The sequence below is a fragment of the Zingiber officinale genome, chromosome 11A (assembly GCF_018446385.1).
Source record: "Zingiber officinale cultivar Zhangliang chromosome 11A, Zo_v1.1, whole genome shotgun sequence".
NCBI lineage: Eukaryota > Viridiplantae > Streptophyta > Magnoliopsida > Zingiberales > Zingiberaceae > Zingiber > Zingiber officinale.
The window spans coordinates 18,794,616-18,813,915 of NC_056006.1; the positions used below are offsets into that span (position 1 = coordinate 18,794,616).

At 36.6% G+C, this 19,300-nt stretch overlaps 2 long non-coding RNA genes across 2 annotated transcripts; both read left to right on the top strand.

The window, feature by feature from the left end:
* The first annotated feature begins 1,768 nt into the window (after positions 1-1,768).
* LOC122032796 lies at positions 1,769-2,110 on the top strand. The gene is made up of 3 exons (XR_006126228.1): positions 1,769-1,858; positions 1,972-2,018; positions 2,094-2,110. It is a non-coding gene; the product is annotated as an uncharacterized LOC122032796 (long non-coding RNA).
* Positions 2,111-12,543: 10,433 nt separating this feature from the next.
* On the top strand, positions 12,544-15,446 carry LOC122032130. The gene is made up of 2 exons (XR_006125961.1): positions 12,544-12,755; positions 15,161-15,446. It is a non-coding gene; the product is annotated as an uncharacterized LOC122032130 (long non-coding RNA).
* Positions 15,447-19,300: the final 3,854 nt, after the last annotated feature.

Below are 19,300 nucleotides of genomic sequence, written 5' to 3' on the forward strand. Positions count from 1 at the left end.
TGATCTACTTGGACTTTCCTCCTCGTGCCAAGTATCCGGTCAATCCCTTTGACCTACTTGGACTTTCCTCCTCGTGCCAAGTATCCGATCAATCCCTTTGACCTACTTGGACTTTCACCAGATGTTTGGTCAACCTTGACCCATCTGGATTTCCCGGTGCCTGGCTTCACTCACCAGGACTTCTCTTCTGCCTAGCTTCACTCACCAGGTCTTTCCTTCTGCCTAGCTTCACTCACTAGGTCTTTTACCTGGCACCACTCACCAGGATTTTCTTCTGCCTAGCTTCACTCACTAGGTCTTTTACCTGGCTTCACTCACCAGGATTTTCCTCACTGCCTAGCTTCACTCACTAGGACTTTCCATCTGCCTGGCTTAACTCACTAGGACTTTCCATCTGCCTGACTTCACTCACCAGGACTTTCACCTAGCTTCATTCACCAGGATTTTTCTCACTGCCTAGCTTCACTCACTAGGACTTTCCATCTGCCTAGCTTCACTGACCAGGACTTTCCATTTGCCTGGCTTCACTCACCAGGACTTTCAAGTAGCTTCACTCACCAGGATTTTCATACTGCCTAACTTCACTCACTAGGACTTTCACCTAGCTTCACTCACCAAGATTTTCATACTGCCTAGCTTCACTCACTAGGGCTTTCACCTGGCTTCACTCACCAGGATTTTCATACTGCCTAGCTTCACTCACTAGGACTTTCACCTGACTTTACTGACCAGGATTTCCTTCTGCCTAACATCCCAGTTAGGACTTCCCAGTCAAGTATCTGGTCAACCTTGACCTACTTGACTCTTCTTCAACCAACCTGATCAGACCCTGATCAGAGGGGAATTGCACCAAATAATCTCTTCAAATGAACAACTACACCTGTATTTGTCCATATCATCGAAGTCTTGTATTGTCAAATATCGAAACCCAAACCAAGACTCAAGCTTGATCAACCAGGTCAACCTTGACTTGAGGGATATTGCACCAATAGGTATTTCTTCATTAAAGCACTTGTTGTAAAATACAGCACCCAAATAATATCTAAATAATAAGGTTATTGGACAAATAATCTTATTGGATTTTTCGGAAATTTTTAGGAATTTTCTGGGATTTAATTGGAGCTTTTATGACGTATTTAGGGGGGATACATTCATGGGCTTGGTAAAAGCCTGTTTGGAACACCATTTTAGTGGGAGTTGGTTAAAGAACTCACTTATGGTTTAATAAAGTAAACCCTAAGTTTATTAAACCTAGGTATCCTATTTCCTCCACCGATCCTTTATTTCCCCTAAACGCGCCGATCCTCCTCCTCCCCTCTCATCTTCACGCTGCCGTGACCAGCTCCTCCTCACTCGATCGCCGCCGGTGAAGTCCTCAGCCGGCAACGTGCTAGCGACCTTGAAGCTGCAGCACCGTCTCCTGATCTTGCCGACGCCGAACCCTTTCCACCCGATTCCCTTCCTCTTCTCCTCCGCCCCTCTTGCTGTGATCGCCTCTTCATCTTGTCTTCGTCGCCGACCAAAAGAGCAGCTGTCCATTTCGGGAGTCGGCTTGTCACGCCATCGATTCACCGCCGGCTATGGGAGATTTGGTGATGACGAGGTTGTGCACTCAATCAAATCCCTTACTCCTCTATTATTCTTACTGTCATCATTTGATCCGTTCACCACCGGTGCTTCTTGTTGCTTGCCCTAGTCGGATTTCCTCCGCAAGTTGCCATTTCCGACCACGAGCCTGCATCATCCCATCGATCCGTGCCCTAACTTACATTGTCATGAGCAGCCTCAAGCTCTGGTTTCTTTCCCTAGCCGACGATGCCTGTTCGAGGGAGGTTAGGACAGCAACACTGATGGCCAGGTGAGAGGCATTGTTGCATTTTCCTTTCGCTGATTTCTTGTGTGTTGTTGCCTTTTTGGGTGGTGCCGAGTGAAATTGGTCTTCATTGCCGCCTTTGCTCATGATCACAACAGTAGCATTCATCCGAGAGGAGTTTATGGAATTGGATTAATTCTTGAAGGTAATTAGTTAAACTTGGCAGTAGATTTGGAGATTGATCTTTATGTAGTGTTGATTGGGGGTAGATGTTTGGTAGGCAGTGGCTTCGCTTGGTTTCGCTCTTCACATCGCCGATGGTTTGTGGCTGACTCCGTCTGATCCGTATCAATTTCTGGATGCCGAAGAAGAAGAGGTAAGAGGATTGGAATGGGAAAATTATTAGATTGTTTGGATGGTTTTTCTTTATCTAGTTAGTTGGATGCTTAATTGTTGCTAACCCGTAGAAGTATGTGGATGGATGTGTTAATTGTAGATTAGTTGATACATGATGGATTTTTATTTATGGAATAGAAATTGATTCAAGTGTATTGGATTTATGATGTTTAGCTTGATAGTTGATTAGAAGTTGTGGATTCAGTTGTGATGTGTTGATTAAATAGCATTGGATTGATTAATGGATGAATTTGGTGAGTATTTGGGTAGACCGTTGTTAATTGGATTTGGACCGATTTGAATATTGTAGTTTGTTGTTCATGTGTGGTTGATGGAGTTTGATTTCAGATTTCTTGTGGTGGTTGGGTGGCTAATTTAAGTTTATTGTGAGATAGGATTGATTCATTTGTGTGTTTGGAGATTGGTTTGTAGTCTTGTGATGGATTGATTGATTTTGGTTGATGGTGTGGGGTGGATATAGTTATGTATCCATTTCTGATTTAGATTTTTATTTGTGGTGTCCTGATTAACGAATAATTAGTTGTGTTGGTTGGATTGTCAGATGTGGTAGTTAGAAATGGATTATGCGGAGAATTATGCATGTTCGATTCATGATGTTTAGTTGTCGATGGAATTAAATTTGACTGGATTAGTTGGATGGGTTGATTATGCTTTCTTGGATTAAATGGAAGTATGTGAATAAAGAGGTTGAATCGGTTTAGGTTTGTTGATAGTTGATACATTGATTATAGATCCTTAGTTTTGTCTCGTATCCTGTATTTGTAGGATCCGAGTTGGATGTGATCTTCTGGAGTTGTTGAAGACGGTTGACACGCACTACGTATAAAAGCGGGTACTTCTTGCTTTATCTCTTTAGCACATTGATCTTAGTGCATGAGCTATATGTTTAGTTGGCTACTATGTTTATCTTGACTCCACTCTTATTTTTCCTGCGCTTGATACTTCCACTCAATCTTTGAGCTACTCGTTTATGTATCTATACAGTCTCTTGTTGCTATTCATGATATTTAGCAGATACTATAGTACTAGGTATTGGATACCAGATACCAGACATTAGATAGTAGGTATTGGATATATGGACACCTGATACCATGTTTACCTGCTTTGATTTCTGTTTATTTACACACCTTGCTGAGCATGCTGGCTTCATGTAGCATACCTGTTTCTGTTTATATATATATGATGACTGCTGCATTTTCGCATCATGTCATTGCATGCATAGCCGACGACTTTGGCTCCCTTGTGGTTGAGACGGTCGTTGGCCTGGGCCGCACGCTCGGCCGCTCATGGGTAGTGGTAGCTGGAGCGTGCCGCTTGTCCTGTCGTGTCACACTCGGCCACTCATGGGTAGTGGCGGCTGGAGTTGCGGCAGCAGGGACCCCGTCGCAGACGTAGCTATTCAGCTACTATGCACCTGTCCATCCGGTCACTCGAGAGTAGTGGCGGCCTTTGGGTGGTACAGTTTGTCATCGATCCGGCCTCTCGACCATACAGGGGTCGTGGTGCAGAGAGGTGGGCGGGGTGACCATCCGTACATGTTGTTATTATACCTGCTGTTTACTGTTGTTGCTTATGCTGCTGTTGCTAGATTATACTGCTGTTGTTTATTTATGCTGTTATGCTTACATTGGTTGAGATTTATACCTGTGATATGTGTTTAGACACTGGCCTACCTACTGTTGACATGTATATACCTCACATGATACCATGTAGTTATGAGCAGTACTGTAGCAGGACTTTGCTACACTTTACCTTCTACCACTAGCCTAGGATATGGTTTCAGGTATGGACACTTATTATGATATCACTGTAGTATCTGCTATTTCCATACGAGACTGTATACCTTTGTATCTCTAGTTTGTTTTACTAAACTCATGCACTATCTGTCTATTACCCGCTGAGTTTGTATACTCACCACCCCGCATATTGGTAATTTCACCAGGTAACAGGTAAAGGAGTTATGGAGTCGCCTGGAGATCCTGTCCGCCAGTTCCGCGTCACATTCGAGGACGACTTTACGATTTCGGTATTTCTTACGTTATGTGTATTTTGGGTTTTGTACTTGTTTATATATTTGTATTCTCTTGTATTTGGTTTGATATTATTGTGTCAAGCCGAGCCGGCTCGCAGTCAGTTGATTTGTGTTTTGTGATCGTTGATTGTGATTTCCGCTGCGTTGATTTTAGTACATCCGTGTGGGCTGATTACTATATATCATATAACTGCGTGGTTGTGTATATATATTCCAGCCGTATGTGGCTGATGTATTTTGTATGTATGTATGCCTTAGATTGTCACCCGTACAGGGGAGATGCTGCCGAAATTTTTCGGTAAGGACTCCTCTGGGGGCGTGACAATTTATTGGTATCAGAGCTTCAGGTTTATGAGGCCTATTTTTGTTTGGTTTTTCGTGATTTGGGTTTCTCGATGTGACTTTTCGGGTTTTGGGACCAGGCAGTGACAGGATTCTCCAAGCTATAGGAGGTATGTTTGCATATCGTTATCTTACATTTCTGTTAGTGCATGCATGGTTGTTATGTTAGTTATGTTATGTATTAGTATGCTTTTGTTAGTACCTGTCCAGTTGTTAGTAGCATACATCAAATGTGTTGGGTCAATCACTGATCCCGGTTGACCCTACTAGAGATCAAGGAATACAGTCTCATAGGACTTCTTTTACCATACCACTAGTGTTATTAAATTCTGTTATCACTAGTTTAGTAGTGGTTAGTATCTGCTAAATATCATATTGCTTCGGTTCGTGGAGAACCAATTTACTCGTATTGCCTTGGTTCGTAGAGAACCGATTTACTCTTATTGATTTGGGTAGTAGAGGATTGATTTATCCTAGTTGGTTCGGTTTGTAGAGAACCAGTTTACTCTTGGTGCGGTTAGTAGAGGACCGATCTACCTTGGTTGACTTGATCAGTGGAAGTTTGATTCGTTCTTGTCGGTATAGATGGTAGAGTACTGAGTTACTTTTATTAATTCGGTTGTAGGAGACCGATTCACTCTATTTCATAGAGATTATGGTCTTTGGGTTATTTGTGTTAGTTAGATAACCTAAAAGTTACGTTTGAGTTCAGGACTTGTACAGACGGAGAATTGACTAAGTTAGCTGCATACCATTGCTGGCTTGACTAGTATATAGAGGATCGATGTATCCTATTCTATGGAGACTTTAACCATGGATTGTATGTACCTAGTAGGATGACTTTGAGGGTACATTTAGATAGATGACCCCCACTGACGTGGGAAGTGTGGAGCTAGTTGCTTAACACTTATGAGATACAACCGTTATAGGGTGTATGAATTGGTGAGTACATTCAGATACTAGAGGGCAGTGGGGAGCATGTTATGATGGATTCTGTTTTGAGATTAATCAGGGCAGGGTGAAGATATGATGCTTTGGGGTAATTATTTTTTTTTAGGTTGGCGAATTTACTCTCTAGTTATTGATTTATAGGATGGATTCTTTAGATCGAATAGCAGGATTATATGGTGCAGAGATTACTGGATCTCAGGGTATATCTCCGAGGGTTATATTGGATTGAGACTCATGATTCACCTTATGTATCTCGCAGAGTTTGTAGCATGGTGAGTGTGGAGCTTTGTTGAAGTGGAGGTTTCCACCCTCTGGCAGATGGACAGTCGGAGCACAGTATACGGACGGTAGAGGGTTGCTGATAGTATGGGTTATGGATTTTGGGAGGCAGTTGGTTTACCCACAGTTGACTAGATAGAAGTGTGGGAGTAGCGGAAGCAGAGTGAGCTCATAACCCACAGAGTCATCTCTTACGAGTGGAGATTTATTCTTGATACTCGGATAGAGTGATATATGAGTATGTTATTTGGTTGTTACCCTTGAATGATGATCCCTGAATTGAACAGTAAATTTGGGGACCAAATTTTTATTAGTGGGGGAGAATGTAAAATACAGCACCCAAATAATATCTAAATAATAAGGTTATTGGACAAATAATCTTATTGGATTTTTCGGGAATTTTTAAGAATTTTCTGAGATTTAATTGGAGCTTTTATGACGTATTTAGGGGGGATACATTCATGGGCTTGGTAAAAGCCTGTTTGGAACACCATTTTAGTGGGAGTTGATTAAAGAACTCACTTATGGTTTAATAAAGTAAACCCTAAGTTTATTAAACCTAGGTATCCTATTTCCTCCACCGATCCTTTATTTCCCCTAAATGCGCCGATCCTCCTCCTCCCCTCTCATCTTCACGCTGCCGTGACCAGCTCCTCCTCACTCGATCGCCGCCGGTGAAGTCCTCAGCCGGCAACGTGCTAGCGACCTTGAAGCTGCAGCACCGTCTCCTGATCTTGCCGACGCCGAACCCTTTCCACCCGATTCCCTTCCTCTTCTCCTCCGCCCCTCTTGCTGTGATCGCCTCTTCATCTTGTCTTCGTCGCCGACCAAAAGAGCAGCTGTCCATTTCGGGAGTCGGCTTGTCACGCCATCGATTCACCGCCGGCTATGGGAGATTTGGTGATGACGAGGTTGTGCACTCAATCAAATCCCTTACTCCTCTATTATTCTTACTGTCATCATTTGATCCGTTCACCACCGGTGCTTCTTGTTGCTTGCCCTAGTCAGATTTCCTCCGCAAGTTGCCATTTCCGACCACGAGCCTGCATCATCCGCTGGCCACTGCTTTGGGGCATTTATCGCCAAGGCTAGGGCAGGGCTCGACCTCACTGTCATGAGCAGCCTCAAGCTCTGGTTTCTTTCCCTAGCCGACGATGCCTGTTCGAGGGAGGTTAGGACAGCAACACTGATGGCCAGGTGAGAGGCATTGTTGCATTTTCCTTTCGCTGATTTCTTGTGTGTTGTTGCCTTTTTGGGTGGTGCCGAGTGAAATTGGTCTTCATTGCCGCCTTTGCTCATGATCACAGCAGTAGCATTTATTCGAGAGGAGTTTATGGAATTGGATTAATTCTTGAAGGTAATTAGTTAAACTTGGCAGTAGATTTGGAGATTGATCTTTATGTAGTGTTGATTGGGGGTAGATGTTTGGTAGGCAGTGGCTTCGCTTGGTTTCGCTCTTCACATCGCCGATGGTTTGTGGCTGACTCCGTCTGATCCGTATCAATTTCTGGATGCCGAAGAAGAAGAGGTAAGAGGATTGGAATGGGAAAATTATTAGATTGTTTGGATGGTTTTTCTTTATCTAGTTAGTTGGATGCTTAATTGTTGCTAACCCGTAGAAGTATGTGGATGGATGTGTTAATTGTAGATTAGTTGATACATGATGGATTTTTATTTATGGAATAGAAATTGATTCAAGTGTATTGGATTTATGATGTTTAGCTTGATAGTTGATTAGAAGTTGTGGATTCAGTTGTGATGTGTTGATTAAATAGCATTGGATTGATTAATGGATGAATTTGGTGAGTATTTGGGTAGACCGTTGTTAATTGGATTTGGACCGATTTGAATATTGTAGTTTGTTGTTCATGTGTGGTTGATGGAGTTTGATTTCAGATTTCTTGTGGTGGTTGGGTGGCTAATTTAAGTTTATTGTGAGATAGGATTGATTCATTTGTGTGTTTGGAGATTGGTTTGTAGTCTTGTGATGGATTGATTGATTTTGGTTGATGGTGTGGGGTGGATATAGTTATGTATCCATTTCTGATTTAGATTTTTATTTGTGGTGTCCTGATTAACGAATAATTAGTTGTGTTGGTTGGATTGTCAGATGTGGTAGTTAGAAATGGATTATGCGGAGAATTATGCATGTTCGATTCATGATGTTTAGTTGTCGATGGAATTAAATTTGACTGGATTAGTTGGATGGGTTGATTATGCTTTCTTGGATTAAATGGAAGTATGTGAATAAAGAGGTTGAATCGGTTTAGGTTTGTTGATAGTTGATACATTGATTATAGATCCTTAGTTTTGTCTCGTATCCTGTATTTGTAGGATCCGAGTTGGATGTGATCTTCTGGAGTTGTTGAAGACGGTTGACACGCACTACGTATAAAGGCGGGTACTTCTTGCTTTATCTCTTTAGCACATTGATCTTAGTGCATGAGCTATATGTTTAGTTGGCTACTATGTTTATCTTGACTCCACTCTTATTTTTCCTGCGCTTGATACTTCCACTCAATCTTTGAGCTACTCGTTTATGTATCTATACAGTCTCTTGTTGCTATTCATGATATTTAGCAGATACTATAGTACTAGGTATTGGATACCAGATACCAGACATTAGATAGTAGGTATTGGATATATGGACACCTGATACCATGTTTACCTGCTTTGATTTCTGTTTATTTACACACCTTGCTGAGCATGCTGGCTTCATGTAGCATACCTGTTTCTGTTTATATATATATGATGACTGCTGCATTTTCGCATCATGTCATTGCATGCATAGCCGACGACTTTGGCTCCCTTGTGGTTGAGACGGTCGTTGGCCTGGGCCGCACGCTCGGCCGCTCATGGGTAGTGGTAGCTGGAGCGTGCCGCTTGTCCTGTCGTGTCACACTCGGCCACTCATGGGTAGTGGCGGCTGGAGTTGCGGCAGCAGGGACCCCGTCGCAGACGTAGCTATTCAGCTACTATGCACCTGTCCATCCGGTCACTCGAGAGTAGTGGCGGCCTTTGGGTGGTACAGTTGTCATCGATCCGGCCTCTCGATCATACAGGGGTCATGGTGCAGAGAGGTGGGCGGGGTGACCATCCGTACATACGCTGTTGTTATTATATCTGCTGGTTGTTTACTTATGCTGTTGTTGCTTATCTATGCTGCTGTTATTAGCTTATGTTTATTTATGCTGTTATGCTTACATTGGTTGAGATTTATACCTGTGATATGTGTTTAGACACTGGCCTACTTACTGTTGACATGTATATACCTCACATGATACCATGTAGTTATGAGCAGTACTGTAGCAGGACTTTGCTACACTTTACCTTCTACCACTAGCCTAGGATATGGTTTCAGGTATGGACACTTATTATGATATCACTGTAGTATCTGCTATTTCCATACGAGACTGTATACCTTTGTATCTCTAGTTTGTTTTACTAAACTCATGCACTATCTGTCTATTACCCGCTGAGTTTGTATACTCACCACCCCGCATATTGGTAATTTCACCAGGTAACAGGTAAAGGAGTTATGGAGTCGCCTGGAGATCCTGTCCGCCAGTTCCGCGTCACATTCGAGGACGACTTTACGATTTCGGTATTTCTTACGTTATGTGTATTTTGGGTTTTGTACTTGTTTATATATTTGTATTCTCTTGTATTTGGTTTGATATTATTGTGTCAAGCCGAGCCGGCTCGCAGTCAGTTGATTTGTGTTTTGTGATCGTTGATTGTGATTTCCGCTGCGTTGATTTTAGTACATCCGTGTGGGCTGATTACTATATATCATATAACTGCGTGGTTGTGTATATATATTCCAGCCGTATGTGGCTGATGTATTTTGTATGTATGTATGCCTCAGATTGTCACCCGTACAGGGGAGATGTTGCCGAAATTTTTCGGTAAGGACTCCTCTGGGGGCGTGACACTTGTACTTTCACTTGTAATATTTTATGAATTGCTAGTGGATTACCCAACGAAAGCACTTGACGAGTGCAGGCCTTGGAGTAAGAGTCGACAAAGGCTCCGAACCAAGTAAATTGATTTTGTGTTAGCATTGTTGTGTTCTCATTTTTCCGCTGCGAACTCGCTAAAATTTCTAAATTACTATTCACCTTCTTCTAACGGATTTCTCGATCCAACAAGTGGTATCAGAGCAGGTACCACTCTGATTTAGTGCAACCACCAATCAGGCAAAAGGTGATATCAGAGCAAGTACCGCTCTAATTTGGTACGCCTTTCATTTTTTTCCTCCAAAAATATTTTTAAAAAATTCATTTTCATTTTTCCACCGTTGGTTAATATTATAAAAATATCACATTTACCAAACTTTGAAATAATATTTTTTTATTAATATTTTATTATTTTTTAAAAATTAGTGAAATACTATATATTTTTTTTCCAGCACTGCTAATCCAAGATCAAGTCTTGGCATTATTGTTTAGTTTTCTATCTTCAGTATTCAATGTCTCTTCAAGAAGGACAGAGTATCCATGAACCACCACCATACGATCAAGAAGATTTCAACTACTAGAGGTGATCAATGGAATGATTTTTAGGAAGCCTAGATTTCGATAATGTGCTGATATTGAGAAAACCTTCTCGGGACTCAGAATTGAACAAAAATGTAAGTAAACTTATTTGTAATATTTTACCTAACAATATTTTATGCAGACTATAAAAGTACAAGAATGCACATGAGCTTTGGACCCAGTTGATCAAGCTAGAGGATCAAGTCAAAATTGAATCCGGACTTGAGTCAGATCCAACGGAAAAACCTACTAAATTAGGGGTTGTACTCAAGGTTAGTAATATTCACCAAAATATCCCTGCTAATAGTAGTTTAAAAAATATGCATGTTAATTTGAATATTTCTGAAAATATACGTGAAAATAGTGTAGTTGACAATACTTGCAAAAACACTCCTAGGATATTATCTGATAAAATAAATCTAATTAATTTAGAAAATTCAGAAAAACTGAAAATAATTAATAAACCTATAAATTCAAATTTAAACCTAAACAAATCTGAAAATTCAAACGATAAAGATGACAAAGTCAATATTGATCTAGATAAAATTAATAAATTATTTAATAATCTAGACAATATCAATCTAGAAAATCGTATCCAAACCCAATATAATTTAATTAACAAAAAATTAAATTTTAAAGATAAGACTAATCTAATAAATTCAACTAATCATATCAACTTAAAAGGCAAAAAAAATAAAAAGATAAAATCAACACTTTGATAAAATCAAAACTAAATTTAACAAACTTAAAATTAAATGTTAAAGATAACATATTAAACAAATATAATCTTGAAAATTCAAAATTAACAATTAATAAAAGGCTAAAAGATAAACCTTTAAAGAAATATAATTCAAACAATTTAATTAATTCAAATTTAAAAATTAATATAAAATTAAACTTTAAAAATAAGCTATTAAAGAAAGATAATTCAATTAACTTAATAAAATTGAATGAAAATTTAAACATTAAATACACTCCTTTAAAAAAAGGACAATTTGACCCATCTAATTAATTCAAAATTTAAAACTTAAATTTAAATTATAAATTAAATAAAAATATAAAAAAAATCTTAAAAAAGAAAACCAATAATTTAGGGGAGGCTCCAAACTAGTTGGCACCTCTAAAAATAATCTACTCGATAGGGTAACTAAAAATAACATACCCGACAGGGTAATTAGGATTAGTTTAAAAAAGGGACAACAGTTTAACTTGACATACGGTACTGGTGAAGTTTTGGATGATAGTAGGTTATGGAAGCTTAGTCTATGCATGTTTAGGAAGATATGGCTTCGACCTAGTGCATTTGAATAAGTGGAACTAACTAAAACTACCCCTTACGGATCCTAACTAGTTAGACCAAGGTTTTGTACTAAGTTCAGTGGATAGGATTATTTAGAAAACCTTGTGTTGGATCGAGATGCGCTAGAGGGGGGGTGAATAGCGCTCGTGGCTTTCACTCGTTTCGAATTCATAAAGCGACAGAGAATTAAGCAGCGGAAATAATGAAAACAAATGCCAACACAAGTTATTTACTTGGTTCGGAGCCTGTGGTGACTCTTACTCCAAGGCCCGCGATAGTTGATCACTTTCGGTGGATAACAACTATAATATCATTAAAAGAGTTGCAATTTAAAGTACAATGATCAGCAATTAAATATACCGACGATAAGAAAATTAACGAAATCGGAGTGCTGGGTCGTCGAGAACTTGCTGTAGCTTTGTTGGAACTTCTCGTTAGCAGCTGGATTGTAACGACCCAAATTTTCTCATTTTGAGCCCCAAAAATAATTCAAAAATATTTTTAAATGCTATAAAAAATTCTAGAGATTTTTAGAGTATTTTTATGTAATTTTTGGAGTTCGAACCAGGTTTTAACCAAACTCACCAACCAACCGGTTTGTGAGAGTATTGTTAATTAAGTATGGAGTGAAATATATTTAAGCTATAGTTGGAACGTTCAAAATAAATTGGAATAAAAAATGCGTGATTGAGGGATCGAAGCCGATGCCCTTGACTCAAGCAAAACTCGCCTGACCAGCTGTGCTGGCGGCCGATGTTAATTAAAGAAAGAGTGAATAATATTTAAGTGGTATTAAATGCCGAAATACCCTAGGTATTAAAAAGGAATCGTTTTATTCCCGAGCCCTAAAATTTCTTCTCCTCTCACGCTCGCGAGGCCGCGCGACGGCTCTCTCTCGGGTGGAAACGAAGACGACCTAGGGCACGTCTCCGGCGGCCGACGAGCATCGTTTTCCGGCCGGTCTTCACCCGAGCGTGACCACCTCGACGAGAGGAGCTCGGAAACGAAAAGAAGCCGCTGGGATTCTCATCTATCCGAAACCCTAGATCTTCCTTTCCGGCTGTGAGTTCAAGGATACAAGGGGTAAGTTGCTACTCACCTGCGGTAAGAGTTGCTCCGATTTTTGCTTTGGTGTTTTCTTGTTTTCTTGAGTTTTACCGTGACTTTCTCCCTTATTGCAGTTGTAAAGATTGAGTTAGCCATAGAACCCTAGTTTTTCAGATTTAAAGCTTTGTATTCTGCTTAAGTCTTGTTGAGGGATTCGGATTTACAAGTGGGGTTCTGTTCGCAATTTTCATGGCTTTCACATGGATAAGAACGAATTTGGATTTGATTTCTTTCATGTTGTTGAGGCTGTGAGATTTCTGCATAATACCTGTTTGATCAAATGCCTGATCGAGAAGTTATTGGAGCTTTAATTCTTGAGGATTGAATGGTGTTTTGAGTCTAGTGGAGCTTTGAATTTTAAGGTTGATTTGCTTTATTGGAGCTTTAATTCTTGATCGTTGATGTTCTTGCTGTTCTGTTGCTTCAAAAATGTTGAATAGATTCGGAAGGTGGAGGTTTAATTCATTGAGATATTGTTTCCCGGAATAGCTGTGGATTCTTATGGATTGATGTTCTGTTTTCTTGCATCGTTGCAGATTAGGGAATTTTAGTTAGAATTTGACTAGGATTATCTTCTTATTCATGTTGGAATACATGCTTTTGGATAGATAGTAGTCTGTAGTTGGATTTTGGGAATGTTCTTGTTTCCTTCAGATAGTTTCCAATTTTAGGACAGATTAGGTTAATTAGAGATTTATTCGATGGTGATTTTAGTTATCTTTTGAGCTAGCTGTGATCTGGCAAGGTTTCAACATACTCACAACGAAGTTGTGTTTTTTTTTTCAATGTGATGCACATTTCCATGTTAAGTGAATTTTTCTTTATACTATCCGAATTAGGATAGCTGGGATTCATCAATTGTATGAAACTTAAATGATAACACTATGCTGTAGCTTATTGTAGTTACTCTTCCATGGCTTAGGAGATGTACGACTATGGAATAACTAGAGCTATAGTCCTTGATAAATTTTGCATGAGTTGAATTATGGTATTACCTTGCATTAGTTGTTGTTATGTTAATTAGAGCAGCTTACTATGAATTCCAGATTTTCGGTTAGGTAGGTATGCAGATTTTATTAAACTTGCAAGTGCAGAATTTTAGTATGCAGTATGTAGATTCTTAGTTAAGCTTTGCATTTAGGAGCAGTGCAGATTTTTGCATATTGTAGCATTGCAGATTTTGGTTTTCCATTGCTTTTAGATGTGCATGAACAGATTTCTGGATTTCCTTATTGCCATTAGATGTGCACGAGCAGATTTGAGGTTTAGATGTGTTACTTTCATTTAAGTATACAGATTTGAGGTTTAGATAATTTGTTTATGTTAAATCTGAGCATGAGGTTTAGATAATTTGCTTATGTTAAATCTGAGCTTGAGGTTTAGATATGCTACTTCCATTTAAGCATACAGATTTGAGTTTCCTTGTTACCTCAATATGCAGAACTCCAATCTTAGAGAAGATTTCTAGTTCCTTATGTTATTAGATGTGCATGAGTAGCCTTCCTTTTAAAACAATTAGTTTCTAGTTTCTTTAGAGTTTATATTGCAGAATTGTGTAGCTTAATATACAGAATTGTGTTTATTCTGTGAAACTCTAGAATTTTTATGCATATAGTGTTCTATTAAACTCTTTTAGGGGTTATGAGTGATTATAAGTAAGAAAAGACCAAGGTCTTAAATTGATCCTAAATTCCAGAAGTTTAGGATTAAAAGCACACTAAGTGTTTGAATAAATGCCAAGGCATTTTGTTATAAGAGAATTAAAGAATAACAAGTATAAGGAAGTTATAGTTAAAAAGAAGATAAGTATTTTACTTTTTAATGGCATGTACCGGACACAAGGTCCATTGGGTGGGCTCCTAGATCGCCCCTAGGCACAAGATCGCCTAGAAGTACCTTAGAAGTTTCGGGATTAGCTACCTCGACTCATATTAAGGATGCACGCAAATTGGTACAATGTCGGGCCCAAGAGAAGTTGATTATTATTTTGAAGTATATAAGTATAAGTTTTGAACAAATGAAATAAGTTTCATATAGTTTTAAAATCAGCAAGTTTAGTTCTTTATTCTACCATGTTTATCAAGTAGATGAGTAGTTTTTCATGTTTACCTATTGGATGAGCAGCTTTCACATGTTTAGATTTATTCCTAGCATGCAGTTTTATCCTGGTATAGCCTGATTAGCTATTAGAATTACATGAGTAGATTCCTTAGCTTTTCTTTGCTACTAGTTTGACATGAGCAGTTATGTTTATGCTTTACTTTCTTTTAGAGCATATAGTTTCTAGTTCTTTCTGTACACATGCATATTCGTGTTTTTGTGAGATAGATAGCGCTTACTAAGCAAATTTTGCTTATAGATTGCACTTCCTTTTACTGCAGATAAAGGAAAGGAAAAGATTTAGCAAGGAAGGCGACAAGGAGGTGCTCGAAGGATGTGTGATGCCAGGACTATGGAAGCCCTGGGACTTAGTTAAGAATTTGTTTAGATTAATTCTTTATTTAGGATGATAAGAAAATTTGGAAGTAAGAAGTTGTAATTCATTATTAAGTTTTTGTATTTTAGTATTTGGGATGATATATGTTATTTTGATGTTATTAGGACATAGTAGATGAATTGTAATCTTGTGTGATGATTTCTGGTATAGTTTTCTTTTGTTTTGGATTATTTACTGCATGAGTTGCTTGATAGATGTTCCAACCGCCTATGGCTGAGGTATATTGTGTTTGTATATCAGTTTAAGGTCACCGGTATAGGGGAAATTTTGTCGAAATTTTTCGGTAGGGTTTCCATGTGGTTTTTAATCATACCGGTTAAGTAGAGTTAGTAGTTAAGTAACGGTCACTCTTAGAGAGTAGTAATAGTAAGAAGGGTGGTCGTTACATGGATGTAGAAAGGTTGTTTGTTAATCGATGTCTTGAGCTGCTGGTCGAGATGTCCTTTTATTGGATGTTGAAGGCGCCTCCAATGCCAGTCCAAGGCGCCTCAAACCCTAACTTTTATCCCGGATCGAACGTTGAGATGAGCTTCGCGTCGCTACCTCTTATCCACCTTGAGGCGACTCAATCATCACTCTGAGGCACCTCAAAGGCAGCATCCAAGGCGTCTCGGCTGTCCTCTAAGGCGCCTCCAGCTCCTTTGCGCCTCCAGCTCCTTTGCGCAGCCAGCTCCTACCTTGCACCCAAGGCGTCTCCAAGCTCCATGGAGGCACCTCGGACATTGTTCATCCGAGGCAAAATTTGTGTTTTAGTACCTGCAAGATATGTTAGTCCCAAAATACCCTGCAACACAAAGTTAGCACATAATAAACATAATAAATTAAGTAATCGACAATCATCAGACTGTCCGGTTCTGACTTCGGATTTCCGACCGGAAACCATAGGTCGAACCGACGCCTACTATTCCCTCTTCCGGGGAACGCGTCCTCACCTACTCCACTTAGGAGAGCATACCTGATGTCAATCCCATCCTCCAGATCAACTGGACTTTCTGCCTAGGGTTACCACCCCTTAGGACCTAGGGTTACCGCCCCCTAGGGTTTTTCTCCACCTAGGGTTACCACCCCCTAGGACCTAAGGTTACCCCCCTTAGGACTTTCATCACCTAGGGTTACCACCCCCTAGGACCTAAGGTTGCCGCCCCTTAGGATTTTCCTTTACCTAGGGTTACCACCCCCTAGGACCTAAGGTTGCCGCCCCTTAGGGTTTTCCTCCACCTAGGGTTACCGCCCCTAGGTCCTAAGGTTACCCCCTCCCCCCCTAGGATTTTCCTCCACCTAGGGTTACCACCCCCTAGGTTTTTCACCTCGCCTAACCGCAACTAGGACTTCTGCTTAAGACACTTAGGACTTTCCTGCAAGCTCAATCAAATCCATTAGATAGCAAAACAACTTAACTTTGAATCCCTTTGCCATTATCAAAATTAGAGTTCGATCGTCGGATGCTTCCCGCACCAATAATCTCCCCCCCTTTTTTTATTATGGCAACTGAAATTCAAAGTTAAGCAAAAAATACAATAAAGAGATGCATAAGAATAAATTTGATAAGCATAAATTTAGCACAAGCATAAATTAGATATAAAGCTCCCCCTAAATAGAAGCTTACAAAAACTCCCCCTTAATAAAAGCTCCCATTTTCTTTAAAATTTTGAATTTTCTTTAATTTTCTTTGAATTTTCTTATACTCCCCCCTTTTGTCATATATCAAAATAAATAAGAGAGTAAAAAAAATGTGTATAGGCCTTAGCATGTTTTGATAAATATTTCTGAAAACTTACTTTTCAGTAAAGCTTAAAAAGATAGAGAAATGAAAACTTGTAAATAGAGGGATAAAAATACTTTGATTAACACTTAGTTTTTTAGAATTAATTTTCTTGTAAAACTTTTTGCTAAGTGAAATCAAAAGATTTGGCATAAAAAAATTATTTAAAAATCTTCTTCAAAAATTCTTTTAAAAACTATTTAAAATTTTTTAAAAATTCTTTTAAAAAATTATATTAAAAATTCTTTTAAAATTTATTTTAAAAAAATACTATTAAAAATTATTATAAAAATCCTTTTAAATAATTCTTTGAAAAATTATTTAAAATTCATTTTAATTTTTTTTAATAAATTCTTTTAAAAATTATTTAGAAATTATTTTAAAAATCCTTTTAAAAAATTGTTTTAAAAATATTTTAAAAATCCTTTTAAAAATTCCTTTAAAAAATATATAAAAATTATTTTAAAAAACCATTAAAAAATTGTTTTTAAAAATATTTAAAAACTCTTTTGAAAATCCTTTTAAAAAATTCTTTTAAAAAATATTTAAAAATTCTTTTAAATATTTGTTTTAAAAATTATTTAAAATTATCCTAAAAATCCTTTTAAAAAAATCGTTTAACATTTATTTAAAGATTATTTTAAAAACAATCTTTTCAAAATTACTTTAAAAATTATTTAAAAAATCCTTTTAAAAATTATTTTAAAAATCCTTTTAAAAAATTATTTTAAAAATTCTTATTAAAAAATAGTTTAAAAATTATTTAAAAAGATCCTTTTAAAAATTATTTTTTTAAAAAATCCTTTTAAAAATACTTTTTAAAAAATATTTAATAATTATTTTTGATGTCCTTTTAAAATTATTTAAAAATCATTTTAGTTTCCTTTTAAAAATTATTTAAATTTTATTTTTAATTTTTTTTATAAAAAAATTATATTAGTTTAAATTCCTATAAAAAAATATTAATATTTTAAAATCCATTTTAAAAATTATTTTGAAAGTGAACTCAAAAATTTATTTTAAAAACAAATTTAAAAATTAAGTTAAAAATTTATTTAAAAATTATTAAGAAATTATTTTAAAATTTATTTAAAAATTAAATTTTTTTAAAAAAATTATTTTAAGAAATTAACTTAAAAATTTATTTTGAAAATTATTTTAAAAATTAACTTAAAATTTTGTTTTAGAAATTATTTTAAAAATTAAAACCTATTTTAACTTAAATGTAAATTATTTGAAAAATCCTTTTAAACTAAAAATTATTTTAACATGAAAATTATCTGAAAAATCATGTTATATTAAAAATCCTTTTTAACTTAAATTATTTTAAAAATATTTTAATTTTAAAATTATTTAAATTTTTTTTTAATCTTAAAAATTAGTTTAAAAATTATTTTAACTTAATTTTTTTTATAAAAATCATTTTAACTTAAAAATTAGTTTAAAAATTTACTTTAACTTAAAAAGCATTTCAAGTAAACTTAAAGTTAAATTAAAAATAAATAAAATAAATTAATACTAATTCTAAACTTAGCTAATCCTAATTAAACGTAACTTAAGTTACTTAATCAAAACTTTAAAATCAAGTAAATAAAAAATAAAAAATAAATTATAATTATTATTTTGAATCCATTGATATTAAGTCAATTAATATGAAATTAATCAGATAAGTAAAAAAAGTTAATCAATAAATTATTGATAATGATTAACCATTATTAACTTTGTAACAAATTACTTATTATTGAGAATAATTGATTAATTTTATTAATCTTATTTTTATCAAACAATTATACCAAGTATATAAAATTACTTATGTATATAATATACTCGATAAACATAAGTGTTACTAACCTGAATCCCCTATATACTTAGTTATAATTTTACTCAAACCCTAATGTTGACTTAAGGGGGAGAGATAAATTAAGGGGGAACAATAATTTCAGGGGGAGTATCAAATTTAGGGAGAGGATTAATTTTTTCCTTAAAAATTTCTTAGATTTTTTTTCTTATCAAATTTCTCTTTAAAATTACTACTCCATTTTTAAATCTCTTTTGAAAGTCCTACCTCATTTTTTTACTTTAAAAAAATTAATACTTTGAAAAAATTAATGTTAGATTTAAGGGGAGGAACAATTCAAATTTTTTTTCTAAGTAACAAAATTATTTTATTTTCTTTGAAAATATTTTTTTTAAAAAAAAATCCTTAAAAATATATTTTTTACTTATCTTTAAAAATCTGCTTAATAAATGTAGCGACCACCC